The 21,932-nt window shown below is 37.5% G+C and overlaps 1 long non-coding RNA gene across 1 annotated transcript in view; it reads left to right on the top strand.

Annotated features, from left to right (window-relative positions):
- The window catches only part of LOC118971410 (uncharacterized), a 91,804-nt gene extending 70,788 nt beyond the window's left edge, over positions 1-21,016 (top strand). The window contains exons 2-3 of the long non-coding RNA XR_005059828.2: positions 10,582-10,661; positions 14,418-21,016. This is a non-coding gene — a long non-coding RNA (uncharacterized lncRNA). The remainder of the gene's footprint in view (positions 1-10,581; positions 10,662-14,417) is intronic.
- Positions 21,017-21,932: the final 916 nt, after the last annotated feature.

Genomic DNA, 21,932 nt, shown 5'->3' on the forward strand with positions numbered 1-21,932 from the left:
AATGTCAAGTGAGTAGTTGGTTCTAGGGGCCTGAAATTCAGAAAAATTCAGAAAAGACATCCAGGGTACAGATGTAGTCTTAGGACTCACCTGTCTCCCGAGAGTCCCGAGGGCAGTGGTTCTCACACCTAAACATGCACCACAATCACTTGGTTAGCTTTTTAAGATGGATTGCTCCCCCACCTGCCCCCGAGTTTCTGATACCACTGTACTTTCAGAGGCAAATGAATATTTTAAGGCTTTTGAAATATATTGCTTAACTATTTTCCAGAGAGCTCATAGCAATTTACATTTTTATCAGCTCAGTGAGAGGAAGCCCATCTTGCTGTACCCTTTATTGCACTGAATATTGTAATTTATTTAATATTAGAGGCACAAAAAGTGAATTCACTGCAGTTTTATTTTGCAGCATCTTTGGTTATCAGTGTGATGGTGATTTTTTTTTCACATTTTAAAATGCTGTTTGTATGTCCTTTGGTTTTCTGTTTTAAAATTTTAACATTTATTCTTTGGCCCTTTCACTGCATTTTGTGATTGGCATATTTGGGAGGTAATTCACACTGATAAAGTGTACCCTAATGCCTGTGAGTCATCATGATCAAACGGGTGTTTAATATCCACTTTTGTGACTCTGATGAACTAATACTTTTCCAAGTTGACCAATATAAAAATGTGGCCTATGTAGTACCAGAGACAGATTCCATGTGCATGTAGGCTAAGTAAAACCAAGGATTGTTACTCTGATTGATCCTAGGTTGTCCTATGGCCTTTTAAGGGGGCAGAGATTCAGAAAATCTTCCTTTCCTTCTAAATGTAGAACACACTTGACTGGCCATGACCTCACGTCCAATCATACACGACTCCATTGCACGTGAATGCCAGCCCAAATGCTTAGCTAGGCAACAATGAAGCTACTGATGACAAAACCAGATCCTGCCGGGAGTTCAGCTGTCACGTCTCTGTGGCTCTTTCAGTCAAAACTGGGTTACTTTTCTGACAGCCTCTTTTAGTCAGCAATGTTAGATGACTTGAAATTATACTTCAACGTATGCTTCAAACACTTTATGACTCTCTTGCCTGTAGCTGCCCTTGTTAATTTGTCATAGCATCTGCCCTGGCCCCCTGTCATCACTTCTTTTGGCACCTGACAATCTCAGTGCAATGAAGCTGGGATTAGGTCTGGTTTGATGGCTCTGAAGCAAATGTTCCCACAGTCATCATCAAATTGCATTTCTTAAACACCCACCCTGGAGTTAATCATAGAGATACTTTCTGACTATTTGAGGTGAAGGATAGCCAGCAGATTTTGCAGATAAAAATGCACAGAGGCATATCATGGCATCCTAGGACCAACTCTCTTCCTATCCAGAGAACATTGGATTTTACAATATGTTTTTACTCTGGAGATTTTGAGACCCTCCAGCTCTTCTTGGACTGGGTACAAAGCAGAGCATGAGATAATGGACTCGAACTTTGAGTTTAGACAGACCAGTCTACACTGGCTATTTGACCTTAAGCAAGTTTCTTCATTTGTCAGAATTTGTTCCTTCATTTGAGAAGTGGGGTAATATGGTTCTTACAGGGCTGTTGTGAGAATATGGAAATATGTAAAGCACATCGCAGGTGCCCCAATGTCAGTTCCCTTCCCATACTGACTAGGAGTAGTCATCATTTTGCAAAAGAGATTGTCAGTGCATGACTAGGATTCAGAGGGTAGGGTTTTTTTTTTTTTAATGAATAGCCTGATTCTTGGATAATAATGGCTCAGCCACAAGGGTTTGAGTAATTGTTTTATTGCTTTGAACTTCCTTTGGCACAGGGCCCCACCCAGCCCATATGAAAATGCAAACCACTGAGCAGCCAAGTGTTCCTCAATTGTAAGCACTCTTAACACACATTTGTAAAACAGGAATTTAATGGCCAGGAATAAAATAACTACAATTGAATATTACATGTGAAGACCAAGATTCCCAATAAATCTACAGACTCTTACATGTCATGTTTTTAGCATAATTATCTCCCCATTTCTTAAGGAGAAAAGGAGGTAGAAAGACAGAATGTTTCTGTTTTGGGCTCCATTGAATGCCTCTGATGCAGTTTCCTGCCAGGTCTCTACTTTCTCTTTGCTGGAGATTTTTCACAATTGTAGTAACATAATCAGAATTTACCAAAATCACAAATTAGGTAGACACTGGCTGGGCTTTTTCACCATTGATGCAGGGTAAGATGGAACAACTTAACTTAGACGTGATATGCTGACTACCTATCATCCATATCCATTTACTGAAACAGAATCTCCAATCTCTATAAGCAAGACATGGTCAGCTTAGTCTCATTGCTGTTTCCTCCAAAGAAAAAATTCCTCTAAATTTAAAAAAATTTCACTCTTTTGATTAATTCAGGCTAATTCACCACACAGCCTCTAACCCCTTCTAGTTCCTGTTTGGCAGATACAATTATTTGAATGTATTTTCCTTTAAGCATAATGAATAGAGATTTGAAAATGAGAATTTATATTAAATATAGTAATTTAGAGGCTGGTAGTTAACTTTATGACAAAGAGTTCCTTCCCTGGTTGAAAATTCTCTGGTTCAACTAAGTTGGTGAAAAGGTCATGGAAAAGACAGGCCAGGGATGCTTGGGGAGAACTCCCGAATTTAGGGCTATTACCAACCAGTTTTGAGTCATTGGTTATATCAGATAATTCTCTGATCCTCAGTTCCTTAATATTAGGGGGTTGAGCAACACTTTCTCCTGTAAATTCTGTAAATTCCTTCCATGGTTTCTTTTGTAAATTCAAGTTACAGGAACCCACCTATTGTATAAACCAAGGCTCAAATTTCTGTCTTGGACATTCTGAGTCTCTCATGGAATAATTCATACAGTCAGGAATTTCCCAAACTCTATTTGCCATAATTCTTTGGTTCTACCATTAAGTACCACTGGTAAAAGAGTTCTAAGTATTTTATTGTAACAATAGCAATTTAACATTAAATTCAAGGGCATATGGAGTAAAAATGGTTCAAATGGAAAGTGTGCTGATATGTTTCATATGATAAACAGGTTATTCAATAAGCTCGAAATGTTTCTAAATAATGTAGTATTATGTTTTGCAACTTATATCTATAGTCTACTGAGCAGTGCTTTTCCTACCAGACTCAAATTTAGATGCAAATTAACATTAGTGATCACATGTTCCTTCAGATCACTACTATTGTAGTACATGACTTGAGTGCTAAATATAAATTCATATTTCATTAAATTTCTTTGCCTTCTTCTGATACCTTTAAGAAGGTTGATGGCATTACTCAACCATAGTTTTGGACATTTAGGATAACTCTTATTATTTGAAACAAATTTGAGAACTGAAACTCCACTAACCATAAGAATGACTTTAATAGTGACTCACTCAATTGGTGGTCAGCCAATTTTTAAAAATTCAGGTTTGAATGGAAAATTGAGAAAGCAGAGGACTATTAATAATGACAGTAGGTGGGTGTATGAACAGGTGTAGTAGTTGTGGTGACAGAGTTGTGAAATTGCTGCAGTTCTAAAGAACCACATCCCCATTTTCTTGTCACCTTCTCAGCAAATGGTGGTTTTATGATTCGGAAAAAGATATGCAGAGTGTTGAGACTTAGACCATCAGAATCTTTTTCATCCAAGGGGGTGAAAAGATTTCAGTGTAAAATTTTAGGATTCAAAAATGAGACTGAGTATTATTTGTTTTAATTTCAATTTTACCCCAATAGAAGAACACTCATTTCTCATAGGCAGAAAGTTATCAGGTCTTACTGACTGTATGTCCTAAACATCTTCAGTTGCATCCTTATTTCTCTGTCTTTACTGTTGCTATCTAGACCATTGTCATTTCTCACCTAGATGACTGCACCAGCTCCCAGCTGCTCTCCCTGTTTCCAATATTGTTTCTCCACTCTGCCAACAGATTGACCTCCTAAGACTCAAATGGGATCATGGCCCTCTTCTGTTAAAAAGTCTTCAATAAATTCCCAGTGTGTTGAGATTAAAATTCAAACCTTCCTCATGGCATAAAAATCCTCTAAAATCTGACATCTGCCCTTCTGATCAGCCTTACCTGCTAGTACTCTCTTCCTCTCTCCAACTTAACTCCTTGGTCATACTGAACCAAATGTTAGTCCCCTAAATTCACTTTGCTTGCTCTGCACACTTCTCTGCAGATACTGCTCCTCTTGCTTGGAATGGCTTTTCTTGCTTCTTCACCTGGGAAACTCTTACTCATCCTTTAAGACTCAATCACCACCTCCTTTCATCCCTCTTCCAGCTGGATATTACACCAGTATGTCCCCATGCATGACCTTATTGCATACTTCATTCTACTCCAGATTGCATTTCATCATTGCACTTGAAGTGCAGTTGTCCGTCTTTCTCTACACTGAGACTTCCTAGAAGGAAAAGACTGTGTCTCGTTCATCCTTTTCTCTCAGCACTTAGCATAGTGCCTGGCACAGAGTAGATATTCTATAAATGTTTGTTAAAATAACCAATGCATAAATAATCCACAAAAGAAACATTCAACATGGAGCAACTTTAAAATGGGATTAATTATGACAGTTATTAGTTCAAACTGTTTTTAATGCTGCAGAAACTGCTGTGACCTACAACAGAAAGTTCCAAAGCAGTGCAAAAAGCTCACAGTGAACATTATTTTCTGCTTGACTAGAAAGAACCACATTAGAACAACAACAGCCTTTCCTGATACTCTTATTTTACTTGGAAAGTAAAGGGAGCCTCCTTTTACTCCCCCTACCCCATGATTTTATTATTCCCCCCCCCCTCAAGCTGCAGTTATCACTGGCACCTGAAACCTCTGATGCCTTATCAATCCCAGTTAAAACTGAAGAGATAACTACTGCTTACACTTTCTGTTCAACCACCTCTGTAAAGTTATTAGGAATTTCACTGATATGTTCACAGTGTAATTCCATGAAAAATGCAAGTCCCAAAACAGTATGCTTTCATAGGGAGAAACAACAGGCAAAGCAAGGATGAATCTCCAAGACAGGAAATACTTCCTTATTTTTCTATATGTCTATCATTCTTTGAACTTAATTTCTACAAAAGCCCAGTAGCTAAACTAGAAGGAGAGGTGACAAAAACTTAGTATTGGTCATGTCGGACTTCGCTTTCTTTCTTGAAGTCCAGGGGCCGATATAGCTCCTGGGTGTCAGAGGGGTGGGAGAGGGGATGTTTGGTCCTTCCCCTCATCATCTGATCAGCTATATCTCAAGTATTTTTGTACTATACAGACAAATGACATGGTACAATGTGCAGGCCACACTCAGTTTCCTGAAATTGTAAACATCTAAGATCTGAAAGCAGAAATGATTGCCCCTGCTTGCTTTCTTCCAGAACCAAGCCATTGATTTTATTATGTAAGCCTCATAGTATTTAATATGCCTTCTGAGAAGCTCAAACCAATTTCAAATAAATGAAAAAACAAGGTTAATGCATGTAATGAGTTCTACATAAAATATTATGTAGGGTCCACTGTGTGTAATATTGTATCAAACATTAAAGTTAAAAGTAGATGATTTTTATTTATAGGGAATCATGACTGCCAAACAGATCCCAAGGTTTAGGATTATTTTTTATATATTATATTTAGGATTATATTAAAGGAAATAATGATGGCTCAGAAGTATACAAAAATATAAGTCCACTACATATGTATCTCTGTAGCTTTGTGTGTAATGATAGAAAAAAAATCAGAAAAATGCATTCTGAGGTATCAACAGTGGTTATTGCAGCATAGCAAAGCCACTGGTGATTTAATAATTTTTCCTTTCACTTATTTCATTTTTTAAATCTCCTATAATGTATTTGTATTATTTTTAGGATAAAAATAATTAAATTGCATTTCTAAGTTCTACTTTTGAGGGTATTGGTATTGAGACAACAGTCATTGTGTGTACGCACAGTAAGTGTGAAGGTGACACAAGGGCACACCATGTTCTATAGCAGTGGAGAGATACTCAAGTCATGATGGAAATAGGGAAGGCATGAGAGTAATGTCGGTGAAAGAATGTGGCAGGTAAAGTGAAAAGGGCATGCCCTGTCTGGAGGGGCAGCTCTGACTCATTGCCAGTGGACTGTTGCAATATGAGACTAATAAGCGTGATATCAATTTTTCATGAGATGGCAGATATCTAGATTTTTTTATGTGAAATTTTTTAATGTTGCAAATAAAGTATTTTTTAATTGTCAGCACTCTATCTGCCAAACCAAAAATGTCTGCAGGTAGATGTTAATTCCAGGCAGTGCATTTGGACCTCTGTGATCTGTTGCTTCATACTTTGATAAATTAGTTTACAGTGCTTCCAGTGACATCAAGGCACACATAAAAATACAGTAATGCTTGTACAGCCCACTGAAAGAAGCTTCTTGTTGCCTAGAGGTACTGGAAAACTGTGGCCCCCTAATGCTTAGGTCTCAGCCCTCCCCCCTGAATTATTGAGGGACTGAAGAGCCAACTATCTTGGGCATCCCTGTAAACCACTGTAGTCCATTTGCAGTACCCACCATGGCAGAGCTCACTCTGCATTAGAAAGCATGGAATAATGCCTGGAGGAAATGAGATAAACATAGTTTATGGTGGTGGAGAATAGAGAACAGGAATATGGGAAGAAATCCCAGGATGTGGAGAAGTATTTGGTAGATAGCAGGAGGGTGATTGGCTGGGCTTGAGCACCTCAATGAAGAAAGTGAGCTCTGACCAGCTGGTGTGAAGTTCATTGAGAACAAGGAGCACAAAGGTCTGTATTTTGGGGTTCTGGTGCAGAGGCTGACATAGAAAGTGTCTAAAAAATGTTTGTTGAATAAAGGAAATGCAATCCCAGGCCACTGATTTAGGAAGAAGAGGCCTTACCTCAAAGTTCTACCACTGTTTGGGGATGGAAGGTAGAAGTGTCCTTGATCTACCCCAGCCATGGACATCTCCATCCCCCCACAACCTCCCCACCCCTCACCCCCTGCCAAGAATTTTCCTTATCTCTGTGGATCACACTGGCTTTTCCTACAACTCTAAAAAAATACTCTATGATTGATTTCTCTTTCCTACCTCCTCCTTTTCTGCTTCCCCCTACAACCTGCCTCCCCCACAATAGGGTATGGTACAAGAAAGGAAATGCTCGTTAATTAAATGGACTGAAGGTGCACAAAGACTGCCATGAATGTCTGCCTGAAGACATCTTTAAGGAGTGTTGCTTTCTCTTTTCTCCCTGCTCCTTGCATAACTCCCTCCCCTCCACCTCCCACAAGAGGTAAGAAGGGCCTTCCTCCTTCTGGAGATGTTACAGCAGCTCTTTGCCCTGGGGCAGAACTTCTGAAGTGCCAGATAAGACAATTCATATTATTGGTGTGGATCGTGAGGAGGGGGAATAATTATAATAATCCTTCTGAAACTGGGAAGGTTTACTTTCAACAAATCTAAAGGAGGAACTAATTGAGTGGTCAGTTGGTCATTTATTTAAAAATTAGGTTTTAATGAAGCATTACTATGTGATTTTAGTTATATAATTCTGAAAGAGTTCAAATAATCATAGGTCATTGTAATGAGACTGCCCTTCAGTCCCATCTTTTTATGCATATGACCAAGTTTTCTCAGAACTTACATTAAAAAATAAATTAAAATGTATGTCTAATTCTAGCAATAAGTAATATTAACCCAAAGATACATAAACTAATTGAAAAAGACCTTATCACAGTAAAAGATAAATTTACAATAAAATGTTAGCCTTCTATATTTAACATTTATTTAAATGTGTCACATTGTTTGATCAGGTCTATCTATTAGTAACTATAATGGTAACTAAGTACAGAAAAAAAAAATAACAGCATCATAGAACTAGAGAACATTTCAATTCGTATGCAAATTTTTATTGAAAGAATTACAATAGAGGGATCAATTAAAGATTTTCAAGCCTCAAATATGACATTAGGATAAAATTTTGTGAGAAAAATGGGATGGAAATATGAGTTTGAGAAGAAAAAGAATTGATGTGAAATTTCTGACAGTTAAAACGAGTTTGTTATATGTGTTTTTAAAATGATGTGGGAATCAAATCTCTATGGTAGTTACATTCCTTGATTACATTTAAGAGTGATGTCATAATTTAATTTTAAACATGTCATAGTTATAATATGTCACAAATCATATCCTTTACCACTATTTAAACTTCTGATGAAAAACCTTAAATGAAGTTTAAAAACATATGAGGGAATACAACATTTTTCAAAATTATTTTAGGGAGCTTGCAAGCAGTCTAAAGACCACTGGCTTAAGAGCCAGGACCAGATTTAGGACCAAATAAAATCCTATTTCCCTTTTACCCAGTGGTAAGAGAGACACTCCATCTTTGCAGTGGTAATAATGGGTCTCACCATTCCCTTCTGCAGGGAAGCAGGTACTAAAGAACACTGCAAGAAAATCTCAGTGATAGGCTGTTACTCACAGCAATAAAGAGAAAACATCTAGAGTATTGGGCTTGAAATAATACTTCTAAGTGCATCATTCACAAACTTGTAATTCTAGCCCAGACCTCTCCTCTGAGTTTTAGATTTACATTTTCAGCTGCCTGTGACAGAGCCACATGGTACCTCTTACTGGCTGTTTGCCCAGATCATGTCCACTATTCCAATGCTGATACCATGATTCTCCTTTGGAAACAAACTGGTTTCTCTTCTCAAGAAATATCCCTTCCTCAGAATTTTAGTATCTTGGCCCCTGCCCCTGCCACTGTGGTGGCAGTACTCCTGCCGCTCAGTACTCCTGAATTGCCTGGAGGCTGGGGCATGAAAGACACAAGAGAAGGGGAAGAAAGATTTAAAAAAAATTAAAATCCTGGTGATTTCTTCTATTTTTCCTGAGCTTTAGGGGTTCCCGTTCTTGCTTATTGGGCCATACGTAGGGCCTTCTTCTGGAGGGTCCATGCCCTGTTTCCACTTCTGGTTTTGGGCTGCCCCAAGTCCAGGCTAGGAAATACTGGAGGGAAAAGAAAGTGGAAAACTCGCTGCTGGTTCAGCAAGACTTCAAGTCTCTTCTTTTCCAACGTGCCTGCTATTATTCCATTTTAGAGTACTCATGTGTTTTGTCCATTTTATATCTGTATTCAGTGGTCAGGATGGAGTCAGCTTACCTGGACCTGGAACCTCTGAATTCTATAACTTAACTTCATATTCTAGGATAAGCATTTGCCATTTTTGTTAAATAGTTAATGGGTGCATGCCACACTCCTGATTGGACATTGAAGTTGTTTCCAGTTTCTACCTATTATAAATCGTGATGAGTTTATAGTCAGGAAAATTTCTCTTTTTGTGAGGCCTAGGTCTTTCAAGCAAATTCCTGTTATGATGAGACTCTCACCTTTTCACCATCAGACTGTCTCTTAAACTAGCTGAAGCTGGTAGGTGTTAAGTTATAAGCAAAATCAAGCAGCTCTGTTACAGTGCAGTAGTTTGGATTTAGGGACATATGTATTTGACCTGAAAGACTTAGAGCAATGCAATTTGAGGGTACATGGGTGGTCCAGTTTGTGCATGCTTGGCCCTGTTGACAAGACCTGTGAATATATCTGGATAGTCCTGTGAATGTCAGAGCCCTCTGGCATTCTCAAGGATAGCTTGGCAAATAGGATGCAAGTCAGTGTGGTGTTTACACCTGCTGGAACCCACAGGAAGTACTGCTTTCCTCTCCTAGTTTGAGGCACACACCCTGTCTTCTTGGGAGACCCACCACATCCTGATGCTCCCAATTCTCCGCCACCACTGTGCTCTGTCTCTTCCTGGAGTGGTGAGAGTTACAATCCTTACTCTCTCCTGGGCTAGTGACCCTCATCTTTCCACCTCTCTGAGTCTGCAGAGTGAGAGGTGGTGTAAAAGCTTACTTTTCATTCTATCATAAGTCATGAATCTCTTTGCTCTGTATAAAGGCTCACTTGGTGAAAGAAAATAGGAACCATATTTTAGTTCCAACTTGGGTAGTAGGAAACTATTCTAATTGTCTTCTGTCAAGATTAATTGTCTATATGGTTCTCTCCAGAAAGTTGGTTAACAGTTTACATTTCCACTAAAAATATATGACAGTGCCTGTCTCACCACACCCTTACAAGTAATTCTCATTTTTAATATTCATTAATTTGACTGATGAATTATGGCAGTTGGTTTCCTGTTTTAAATGTATGTCTCTTTAATTGCCTGTGAATGGAATATTTTTCATATTCACTGCCAGTTGAATTTCCTCTTTTGTGACTTGTCTGTTTCCCATCTATTTGCCCATCTATTTCCCCATGTATTTTAAAGTGTTGTATTTTTAAAGATTTAACATTTTGTATTTATCATTTAGAAAAACTAGTGGGGAAAATAAAAAGAAGTATAATGAGACTGTTCTCCAGTTCTGAAATCATTTTGCTGAATTGTTTATTCTTGGTCTACCTCAAGAATGATGGCAAAGTTTTCATTAATAACTGAAATCTAGAAAGACTCCAAAAGCCTAAATTAAGATAATGGCCTAAGTTTTCTTCTCCCAACTTCCTGATCAAACAGGTTACCAACGCTTGTCTTCCTGCCCTGCCTGCCCTCTGGTGGAGGCCAGATCAAGCAGGGGAACAGTGAAAAAGATGGAGGTAAGCCAAACGGCAAGCCAGTCCCTGAGTAGTTAGAGAGACAGTATTTGACTCAACAAATCTCTCTTTCCTGGTTTTTCTAACATTGAACAGGGATGGCAGAATTTACCATAAGACCTATTCCCAAACTGGTGCCTTTCTGCAGGTATTGCTCTCTACCTTTGCTCTTGCTGCCCTGGATAATTCCTGAACAGGAAAAACATTGCTCATTTTTCTATCTGGAAGAGAACATGGGGTGATATAATATAAAGCAGTGGACTAGAAAATGAAGGTTCTGTTCCCAGCCCTGGTATGTGCTAATCAGCTGAGTGCCTTTGGATAAGTCCCTTTACGTCTCTGAATCTGGGTTTTTCATCTGTAAATCAGGAGCAATGATATTAATGGGTCTATTGGGAGACTCAGATAAGATAATGGTAGTGAAAGAACATTGTAAACAGTAAACCACTCTACAGATCTACGGTAATATTAATGTAGTATTGACAACTGTTTTCTCTCAATCCATGATTAACTTGACTTGGTTGCCTTTGCATTTTAAAATAATAATCAATTTATGCTTTTAATATTTAGCAAATAAATGGAGCTTTTGTCTCAAATCCATTTAGAAAATGCAATTCGCATGTTCCAGTGTGACCCAGGTCTGTGTGTGTACTCTCTAAATTGCACTTTCATTTTTGTTTTAATTATAGCATTGAAAGAGTAGAAGCTTTAAAATTACACCTTTCAGAACTAGTCATTACTTAGTACTCTGTACTTCAAAAATATTGCTCACGTCTTTAAAATAAATTAGCAGGTTCTTTTATTATTACCTTGGCCTATGTATAAATTTATTAATATGCTGATGATAACGGTTTTGAGTGTTTTTTAAACATTTCCTTGAAACTAATAATTTAGAAGATATTTAAACATACTAAACATATTAAAGTTAATTATTAAACATATTAAATATTTAAATTCAAGTGAAATGTTTAAATTGCTTATACATTTTGTTCTATGTGGCTGAAGATAAATATGAAAATGCATAGAATTATATAACTGAAAGCATTGAGAGTTCTGCATTCCTTTCCCTGCTACATACACAATTTCCCCTACCTCCTCTCACCCGCTTTAGTATGATATACTGGAAGAAAAGCAAAAAAGGTAGCTATCTGAAAAGAGAACTGTGAAAAGGTAACTCGTTCAAGTCACCATTATACTTGCAAAGGTGTTATAATAGCCGCCTATCTGGCTTTCCTACTTCAGGTAGCAAGAATGATTCTTTTAAAATCCAAGTCAGATAATGTCACTTAGATGCTCAAAAACCTCCAATGGCATTTACTCCTTAGTCCTGATTTCCTGACCATACTGAGGCAGGAGTAGTTGGACGCAGGCAGATAGAACTCGTGGCCCGGGGAACTAAGGTCATGGCTTTGCAATACACAAAAAAACTGCATCCTGGAAAGTCCTGCCTGAAGATGGGAAAGTCTTCCCAACCCCATCTCGGTGCTGGCAGCAACTCACAGCCAATTGTGGGGACTTCTTCCTCCAAAAAAAGCTCCAATCCAACCCAGCCATTTGAAAGTACACTTAGGCAAATAGACCTCAGCCCTGATTGAGTACTCCCTATGTAAAGAGCATGGTCCTTAAAGTTAATCAGGAATGAGTGCCCTATGCAAATGGAGCATCATACTTTCAGCCCATCAAGAGTGAGTTGTGATGTTATCAGTTCACTTATTAGGTCCGCAGGGTGTGGGCTCCCTCCTTCTTCAAAGTTTATAAACCCCCCCCAAGACCCAGCCACCTCAATAAGGGCAGGGAAATCAGGACTAAGGAGTAAATGCCATTGGAGGTTTCTGAGCATGTAAGTGACATTATCTGGATTTTAAAATAGCATCCTCTCTTGGAGCCCCTCTGGCTAGCAGGAGTTTTTCTCTTTCTGTTCCTCATTTAAAGGTTTGCTGGTTTCTCTGTACTCTTGTCTGCTGGCTTCATTCTTCGTCACCGCCGAGACACGATCCTGGGAAGTGCAGCATCTCAGTCAGTAAAAGTACCTCACTTCCTCAGCCCATTTTAGCCTCCTTGGCCACACCAGGTCCAAGTTCAGCCTTGCCCTGGAGTGTACTTCCCTCAGTTATCTGTAGGAGTGGCTTTCTCACTTCCCTGGGGTCTACTGTTAACCTCAGTGGGGTCTTCCCTTTCACCTCCTTTAAAATTGCTGCTCTCATCACACTCCTGTATCGCTTCCTTCTATAATGCTTATCACCTTATAACATATAATATACTTACTTCTTTTGTTTATTATCTGCCTTCCCCTCCATAAGGTAAGCCCCATGAGGGCAAAAGGTTTAGTTTGTTTTGTCTATCCTCAAACCCAGGATCCTAAGTGCCTGGATCATAGTAAATGCTCAGTAAATGTTTGCTGAATGAATGAATACAACAAAGACAAATCATGATCTTACTTGATTTACAACACTGTAAAAATTGCAAAATTTTCATCAAACCTTTTTTTCTTAAAGCCAGAAATTTTTGGATATCTTCTGATGCTAAGACCTATTGCTATAACATCCATGGCATCAGTGTTCTCCTCTTCCACCTGTCTGCAAATATTTTGGTCATTCTGTGACTCAAGAATTGAGATCTCTGTTAATCCATCATTGTCTCATTCAGTATAAGTATAATTGTGTAAACCACTCCTAGTTCATCATGAAAGGAGGAGAAAATGGAATAATAATGAAATATCTGTCCTTTACTTTCTTTACACTATAACCTCCTGATGATCAGAGTTTTGGCCACCCATTTTCTGATTTATCTTTCTCCCCTGTTCCCAAAATATAGGTATTAGCAAAGAACCTTGTTTGAATTTCCTCGCTTGCTTTGCATGCTCTTGTCTACATTTATGGGTTCTGTTATCTCATTTTTTTGATTACTCTCAAATTTGTAAGCCCAATCTTGACATTTCTTATTGGCTTCCAGTTCTCCATGTCCCAGACTGAGCATATCCATCTAGCCATCTTTCAAATTTTCAAACCTCATATATTAAACACATTTTTTTCTTTTAAAACTGGCTCCTGTTCCAGTAATCTGTTTCCATTAACTCTGCCTTTTTTCAAGTTTGGAAATGTTTCCAAGGCTTGTAATCATTCATGATATTCTTCCACACTGTTAGTTGTCAAGTGTTGCTATTTATAATTCTAGAATGTCTCTTGATTCATCCTCTTCTGTGCTTTCAGATCAGTGAGGCCTGAGATTTTGCATTTCTCATCTGCTTCTGAGTCAGGCTGCTGTTGCTGGTGTGTTCACACACTTTTATTAGCAAGGGCCTTCTCTAGGTTAATGATGGCCACCTGAATCTAGTCTTCCACTTCCCAGTCCATGGCTGTGTCTAAGACAGACTCAGTTCCCTTCAGAAATAGAGGCCTCCTATTGCCCAGTCTTGCTTTAAAAGAAAAAAGTTATTTTCTCTATCATAGAAGATTGGAAAGTTGCAGAGACAAAAGATAAAAAATTCAAACCAGCCACATTGATCAATCCACAGTAAATCATTAACATTTTGATACATACCCTTTCAGTCCTTTCTTTCTTTACATGTAAGTATATATTCAGGTTGTATCTGTATTTTTTAAACCATAAAGGGGTCATTTATTTATTTCTTTAGTTGCCCAATATATACATTTGCTAAGTGTGTTGAGTCCCATCTTATAAAGTAGAATGTGCCTTGTCTATATGATAAAAATACTCAGTGCTTCTTTTCTCAACCTCCCTTACATTTGGGAACTGGAGAGTTGGTGCAGCCAAGCAGATGCATCCTCCCTAGACTTTGATTCAGGAGCTGGTGACTCAAAGCAGCAGGGATGACGCAGAGTCCGTTCTGGCCAGGGCACAGAGGCAACGGCAGCTGCATCCGGTTTCCAGTGGCACCAGGGACAGCTGTTCTGTGGCATTGTGCAGTGTCCAGCATCCAAGGACTTGGCAGTGCGAGCCGTGGGTCAGTGCTTGGCAGCTGCCACAGTGACTTCACAGGAGTTGTTCTGCAGAGCACTTTGGGAGTGGTTCTTGCCAAGTGGTTTGTCTTCCCACCTTTACTTCTTAAATTGGCTTTAAAGTTGACAACTCATTGGAACAAATACTAATAATACTAATAACTAAATTATACATTGTTTTTATTATGTGCCAGGAAAATTTCAAAGTGCTTTATGTACATTGATTCATTTAATGTTTATAACAACCTATGACATATACACTAGTATTATTCTCATTTTACAGATGATATACCAAGTTACAGAGAGGTTAGGTTACTTGCTCAAGGTCACACAACTGTAAATGACTGTTCTGAAACCTAAACCTAGTCAGTCTGTCCTAGTTCTGAAGAGCTCTGACTGATACAAGTTTTATTACCTAATTTTTTCATATAACAAAATTTCATGAGCATTTCCATGTTAAGTATTTATATAAATATTTAACGTAGCTGCATAGTCAGTGTTCAGTTATAAGGATGATTGGTGGTTTATTTAATCAACTTGCTATTCCTGAACATTAACAATATCCTAGTGATGAAACTTACTATTTTTAAAAAAATATCCATGACTATTTCCTTGGGATAAAGTCCTAGAATTGGAATGCTTGAGTTATACCGATTGCCTTCCAGAAAGATTATTGCAGCAGTGTATGGGAGCATTCTGTTTCCCTGAGTCCTTATTAGCATTGAATGTTGTCATTAAAAGTTTTTTTTCTTTGTGGTACTGAAAATTACAGTTTTCTTTTAAACCTGAAATTCTTTTTTTTATACAATCACATGAGCAACATTGTGATTACTAGATTCCCCCCCTTATCAAGTCCCCACCACATACCCCATTACAGTCACTGTCCATCAGTGTAGTAAGATGTTATGGAGTCACTACTTGTCTTGTCTGTGCTATACTGCCTTCCCTGTGCCCCCCCCATTATGTGTGCTAATCATAATAAAACCTGCAATTCTTTAAACATTAAAAAATTGATTAGCCATTTGTCAAATGTTCTTGTGTGAATTGACTGTCCCATCACCCATGGGACAAAGTGGAAACTTAAAGAGAATTCAATGCTCTTTCTACTCCAACCCCAACTGCTTTTCTAACTAATTCTCCTATAGGTCCTAAACATTTACCTTAGAACCATATGAATGTGCTATTTTTGTAGGCCAAGAAAGTGGTTGACTATTGATAATTTCATATGGTTAAACTTTATAAACCTCCAAAACATTTTCACTTCCACTAGAGTATTTTCACAAAGAATTTTGCCTCTCTTTGAGAAATCCTCCTCAGTCTTTATGAGGCTGAATATATTGGTCATGTCCCCTACCTACTTACTCCTTTGCCATCCTTCTGTTCCTCCTCTCACTCCAGTGTAGGTAACTGAAAACCACCCCCCTTCACCTTCTCACTCTGCTTCTCTCCTTTCCTATATAGCTGTAGAGTGGTCCCAGGTTATTGCAGCTGGATAATACTTTTGCATCTGCCTGGCCGAGCTCTGTGGTGCTTTCTGCTAGCAGAGACTGTCTTATTTATTTTGGCAGATACAGAGCTACCAAGGTTTCCAGCTTATAGAAGATATGCAACAAATATCCGTTGAATTGAATAACTAGTAAATTTAGGGTCCAGGAAGTGTCTTATTAGCCAAACAGTAATTGCAGTTTCCTTCCATGTTAGATAAGGAAGAGCACATGTAATGCTCTCTAATATCTTCTAATTCAGTTGGTTGGTGTTTGGAATTGGTCCTCCTTATTTTGAATCCTCCATCCTTCTAATTCATATTTTCAAATGTGGTGATTATATTGCAATTCAATGAAATTAATTTATTTCATGGTACAATTCTCAAGGATCAAGCAACACAATTTTCTAACTAGCTAAATAAGTAATTGATGTACTTTCTAAGAAATAAGTTTTATTTATTCCCTCATCCATTTTCACCTTTTTTTCTTAGGTGGGCTTGGAGGAACTTTTAGCAACTTCCAGGAAATACTAATGCTATGGATAAAGTTATGATATTAACACAAGCTTCAGGAAACATTAAAAATTTAAACTAAATCTTACTAAGACAAAGGTGTCTGTTTATAAAGAGACACACCGCACAATTTAAATTGCCCTTACAGGAAGAAAATTATGGAATTAGAGAACTTTAAAGGTAGAGAATATCCCCAAGTTTTTCAGTATGTACTCTTTGCTGGAAAAATATCAAGTAAGAGTAGAGGGGAGAAGATGATAGTCTGAGCTAAGCTTTGGCTCCGTGTTCCCTTTCCCAGTTAATTTTCAAGTGATGTCGCAACCCTTGCTCATCCTCTCTCAGCCATGTGCCCTGCCCCAGCCATGCCTTGAACAAGTTCGAATACAAGCGGTCTCAATGCCAGGCCCTCTCTTTGCATATCTAATCAGAAGGGACTTGGTGCCCTGTTCCCTGCCTATCCACCCCCCATCACCCTCCCGGACATACAGACAGATTTGGCCTTTTCTTTCCTGCTTGCTCATAAGCATGTGTCTGCTCTGAATTTTGCCATTTGTAAGTGGGCTACTCTAACCAGAACTAGTTCAATTACCAGATCCAAAGATATAGAAGAACTGGGTGATATTTTTAAATAGAGGGTCACATGTTATGATAAGAAAAGGAAAAACAATTATTAGCGAGAATGTGGAGAAATTGGAACCTTCATACACTGCTGGTGGGGATGAAAAATGGTAGTCACTTTGGCAACAGGCTGGCAGTTCTTTAAATAGTTAAACATAGAGTTACCATATAATTCAGCAATTCCACCCCCAGGTGTACCCTAGAGAAATGAAAACATAAGAGCATGTACATGCATGTTCATTGCATCATTATTCATGATAGCCAAAGAGTAGAAACAGCCTAAGTGTCTATTAGCTGATGAATGGGTAAATAAAATGTGACATATCCATTAAGTGGAATATTATTCAGCAATTAAAAGGAATGAGGTTCTGATACATACTATGACATGGATAAACCTTGAAAACATGCCAAGTGAAAGAAACCGGTCATAAGGTCCACATATTGCATGATTCCATTTATATGAAATTTATAGATAGGCATATCTATACAGACAGTAGATTAGTGGTTGCCTACAGTGCTAGCTAAGTAGGCTAAGCAGGGTTTCTTTTTGGGATAATGAAAGTGTTATAAAATTGATTGTGGTGATAGATGTACAAGTCTGAGTATACTAGCCGTTCAATTGTACACTTTAAATGGGTGAATTATACAGTATGTGAATTAGAAGTCAATAAAACTGGAAACAAGAAAGAAGGTGTGTGTGTGTGTTTTCATTTAATTTTGTCTCTTAGTACTTCTTTGGCTAGCTCCCATGCTTAATTTCAGACTTGCTTGCCCTTTGAATTTGCCTAAAGTCCAGCCAATAGCTAGTGCAGCAGGGTGGAAATTTAACTCACAGTACAACTCAGACACAAAGAGAAAATATAAGTTCTTTATTTAGTCTATAACCCATCTGCTTTCCTCCTGAAGCCCCAACTGATGGATAGTAGAGAAAATGAGTGGCATGTTGGGTCCCCAGGCTCTGGGAGGCCAGTAAGATGGAAGGAATGGCTAGGACTGATTTACCTGCAGCTAACATAGTATTTTTGCTGCCACTAGATCTACTCAGATGAGCAGTGCATGGGGCAGTGTAGTGCTCCATACATGGGATTCAGCATTCTTGTCTTGGCTCTTGGTTCTGTACTTTGCTTTGGTCTCTGTTTTCTATGTGATTCAAGACTTGCTTTAGTCTCCTGGATGTGTGCACTCCATAACTCATGATGGCTCTCCTGACTTCTGCCTGCTGACTCTGTCTTGAGCACTGGCTCCCAGGCAATACCTATGTCTCCAGGTTTGCTGTATTCCTGTAGCTGGTCACAAGGTTCATTATTTTAGTCTCTTAGCTGTAGCTTCTTATCCCAGCTCTTTGATCAGTAGCTGGTTAGGGTGATAAAATGATTGTTTGTGATTTCATCAAGTATTATTGCTTAATAGAATACGTACAGTTATTCCCTTCTTCTGAAAAGGAAGATTTAAGAGCACTCTAAAATGTTTTAAATGAGATACTTAAGAGCACTCCAAAATGCTTTAAAAATAAAATTTGGCATGTTGTTATACCTTTGTATTAATGATGATATGAGTACTTATTTTACTTTTTAAAGCTCTATTTTTGTTTTTAATGAAGAAAACTGCCTGAATATTAGCACTTTGATACAAAGTATTTTGGTACAAAATAATATTATATTGTTTGGCCCAGGAGGGAGATAAATTGTGATGTATATTTGCTTTTCAGATTGTTTTATCTTGTCCAAACCAAGTCAATGATGTGACAATTCAGAAGGGAATTCTGAGAACTTACTGGTTGCTTTGAGCAATTTGTATTCTGAAGGGTGGTTACCTCTACAAACAAATGAAAATGTTTCAAAATTGGCTTTCATTTAGGAGTGAATAGGACTGTGTTTTGATGTAGTGTCCTACAGTTTTGAGTGCCAATGCCTGGGAGGTTTTTCTTTCTTTTTTAATACTACATTATTTTAGGGAAAAAACTTGAAATTTAAGAATATTTAATATCATCTGAATGCATATTGAGTTTACAAAGAGGCAAACTTGATTAAAATATTTGACTACTAAATGAATAAGGATTTGGGAATTTATTTTATAGGATTTTAAAAATTCAATAGATGCTTTCTATTTGTGTGTGTCTCTATGTATGCACACACATATACAAATTAAAAATTCAGGGGGCTATATATAAATATATATGTATATAAACGTATATAGAAAAAATGAATAATAAATATATATATATTTTTAGGTATGTTGATCTAAGATTTGATTGGATATAATTTTCACATTATCACCTAAACAAAATCATTCCTGTTGATTCATAAATTCATAAATCATACTTGTTAATTCACTAAGAAGTGAAAGGATGATATTGCCAATTTAAAACAAGTGTACTCTCAGAGTCTGATAGATGACTGATGGCAAAAGAATCTGTGGAAGAGTATCAGAGGGATCAGTGTCCCGATGAGTACACTGCCTTCAGACACACTATTCTAGACAACTCATGGCACCAACTTTTCAATGTTGATGTTGTGGGACTTAATACCATTAACCCGCCAAAAGGTTCCTATCCTTTTTATCGACAGTATGCAGCGAATATCCCTCTTCAGTGGCATTAATCACTGTTAGTATTTATTCTTTTCATTACAAGTGTTTTCTTTAATTATTCTACATCTTATTTCCTTAGTTCAATAATTTTTTTTTCAGAAAGAAATGAGTAAGACAAAAATGGCAATATTTTGTACAAAATTTTTTAAAGGTGAAAATGTTTTGACATTTTCTTTATTCTTTATTAAAGTAGATTTGAACAGAACTCCTCATCTGCTTTGACCTAACTTTATTCTTCTTGAAAAGAAAAAAGAAAAATACATTTTCTCTAAGAATGTTTGCTTTTGTTTAGTTTTACAATAAATCACCAAATTGGACATTGTACAATAAAATAGAACTTGTCAGTGATAAGTGAGCCGACTTCCAAACTAAAATTTGATGGGTAACATATGAGGCTAGTATAATGGTGTGTAAGCATATAGAATTGTGCTATCTGTAATGGGGTATGTGGTGGGGACTTGATAATGGGAATCTAGTAACTACAGTGTTGCTTATGGAATTGTATATTAATGATACCAAAAAAAAAAAGAATTGTACTATCTATCTTTTTCCAAAATGTTAATAATGACCTAATATGAAGTGTTTTAAGGCTATTTTAGGACATTGTCTTCCCAAAGTTTTTCAGATTAAATGCATTATTAAACTGTTAAGACCTTAACAACAGATTACCACTATTACACAATTGAAGTGCACTGTCATTTTCTCTATATTTCTGGTAATAGTAAATTATGTTAAAGTTTATTGTTTCTGTCCTAATAAATATTTTCAGTTATTTTTATGCCACTTTATCTTAGGGTTTTTTTGTTTGTTTTTTGGGGCAATATTTTAAAATGGGATACGTATGTGCATCTGTTTTTCTGTATATTCTGGCTCAGAACTATTTGATTAAAGATAAGTAGTCAGTTGAATTCCAAAGAATCAGAGAAGGAAAGAAAAGTGTTGCTGATAGGAATTTTTAATCTGTTTATAGTTTTATTGCCGTGAATTGTTTTTAAGATCTTCTGTTGTTACAAAAGTAATTCATTACAGAAAAAAAACATATATAATCAAAAGAAATTTTTAAGTATTTATCTTAGAGATAATTAAGTCTTTTCATACCCTTTTCTATCCATCAATGTGTATAATTTTTTTGTAAAAATTAAATATATCATACGTATTTGTGGAAGCACATTCCCTAGCAATAAACACATATATTTAGTAATAAAAACATAGCTAATAAAACAAGTGTATGCTTTTGAGTATTGATTTACTTATTCAGATAGTCAAAGTCTTAAAAGGTATAAAAAAAAATGCCTGAGCCATTTGTAGTAATGCCAAAGCAGCTATAGAAGAGATACTCACAAAACATGAAGACTGCTAGACCTGAATAAATGTGTTATGATGGGCAAATCACAGTCAAGAACAAAAAGGAAAACTGGAAATGAGAAAAATGAAACATTAAAGGACTGATCTAATCAAAGCCCTGGATGTGTCATTGACAATCAGCGGTGGAAGAGTGTAACATAGGAAAAATGTGTTTGCATCATTTCAGCACTGCACTGCAATGAATTTAGGTATTTTCCTCACACGATTCATGCCTTTCATTCTATTTGTATTGGTGGAGCTGCAGATTAGATAGATTGATGCATCAAATGGGTCCAACATACGATGACTTAAACAAGTAAAATCCAGGGTTATAAGGTGGCTTGACAGTGCCTGGGACCGAGGCTGCTTCCATTGATGTTGCTTTTATCATGCACACTGCTGCAGGTGGCTCACCATGGTAACCAACTGGGTCCGCATGCCAGTCAGTGGGAAAAAGAAAAAGGGAAGCAAAAGGCCTTATGAAGCCTGCCATTGTTCTTAGGAAAGGAAATGAAGGAGAAAGGAACCTGGCCACGTGTCCTGTGGAGTTTAAAAACGGTTAGATTTGGGAATTGAAGCAGTTACTTAGGTAATGCTGTGTCTTTCTAGGAAAAGAATGGTTAGTCTCTGAGATGCCCCACCCATCTTGTTTCTCTTCCTAATTAGACGCCCTGGTGTAAAGGGCCGAGGGATGTGGTTTATGTGTCCCCGTTGGTGTGAGACGAGTTTGGGAGATCTAGCTGCTTGTCAGGTTTCAGCAGGGGTCAG

The sequence above is a fragment of the Manis javanica genome, chromosome 6 (genome assembly GCF_040802235.1).
Source record: "Manis javanica isolate MJ-LG chromosome 6, MJ_LKY, whole genome shotgun sequence".
Taxonomy (NCBI): domain Eukaryota; kingdom Metazoa; phylum Chordata; class Mammalia; order Pholidota; family Manidae; genus Manis; species Manis javanica.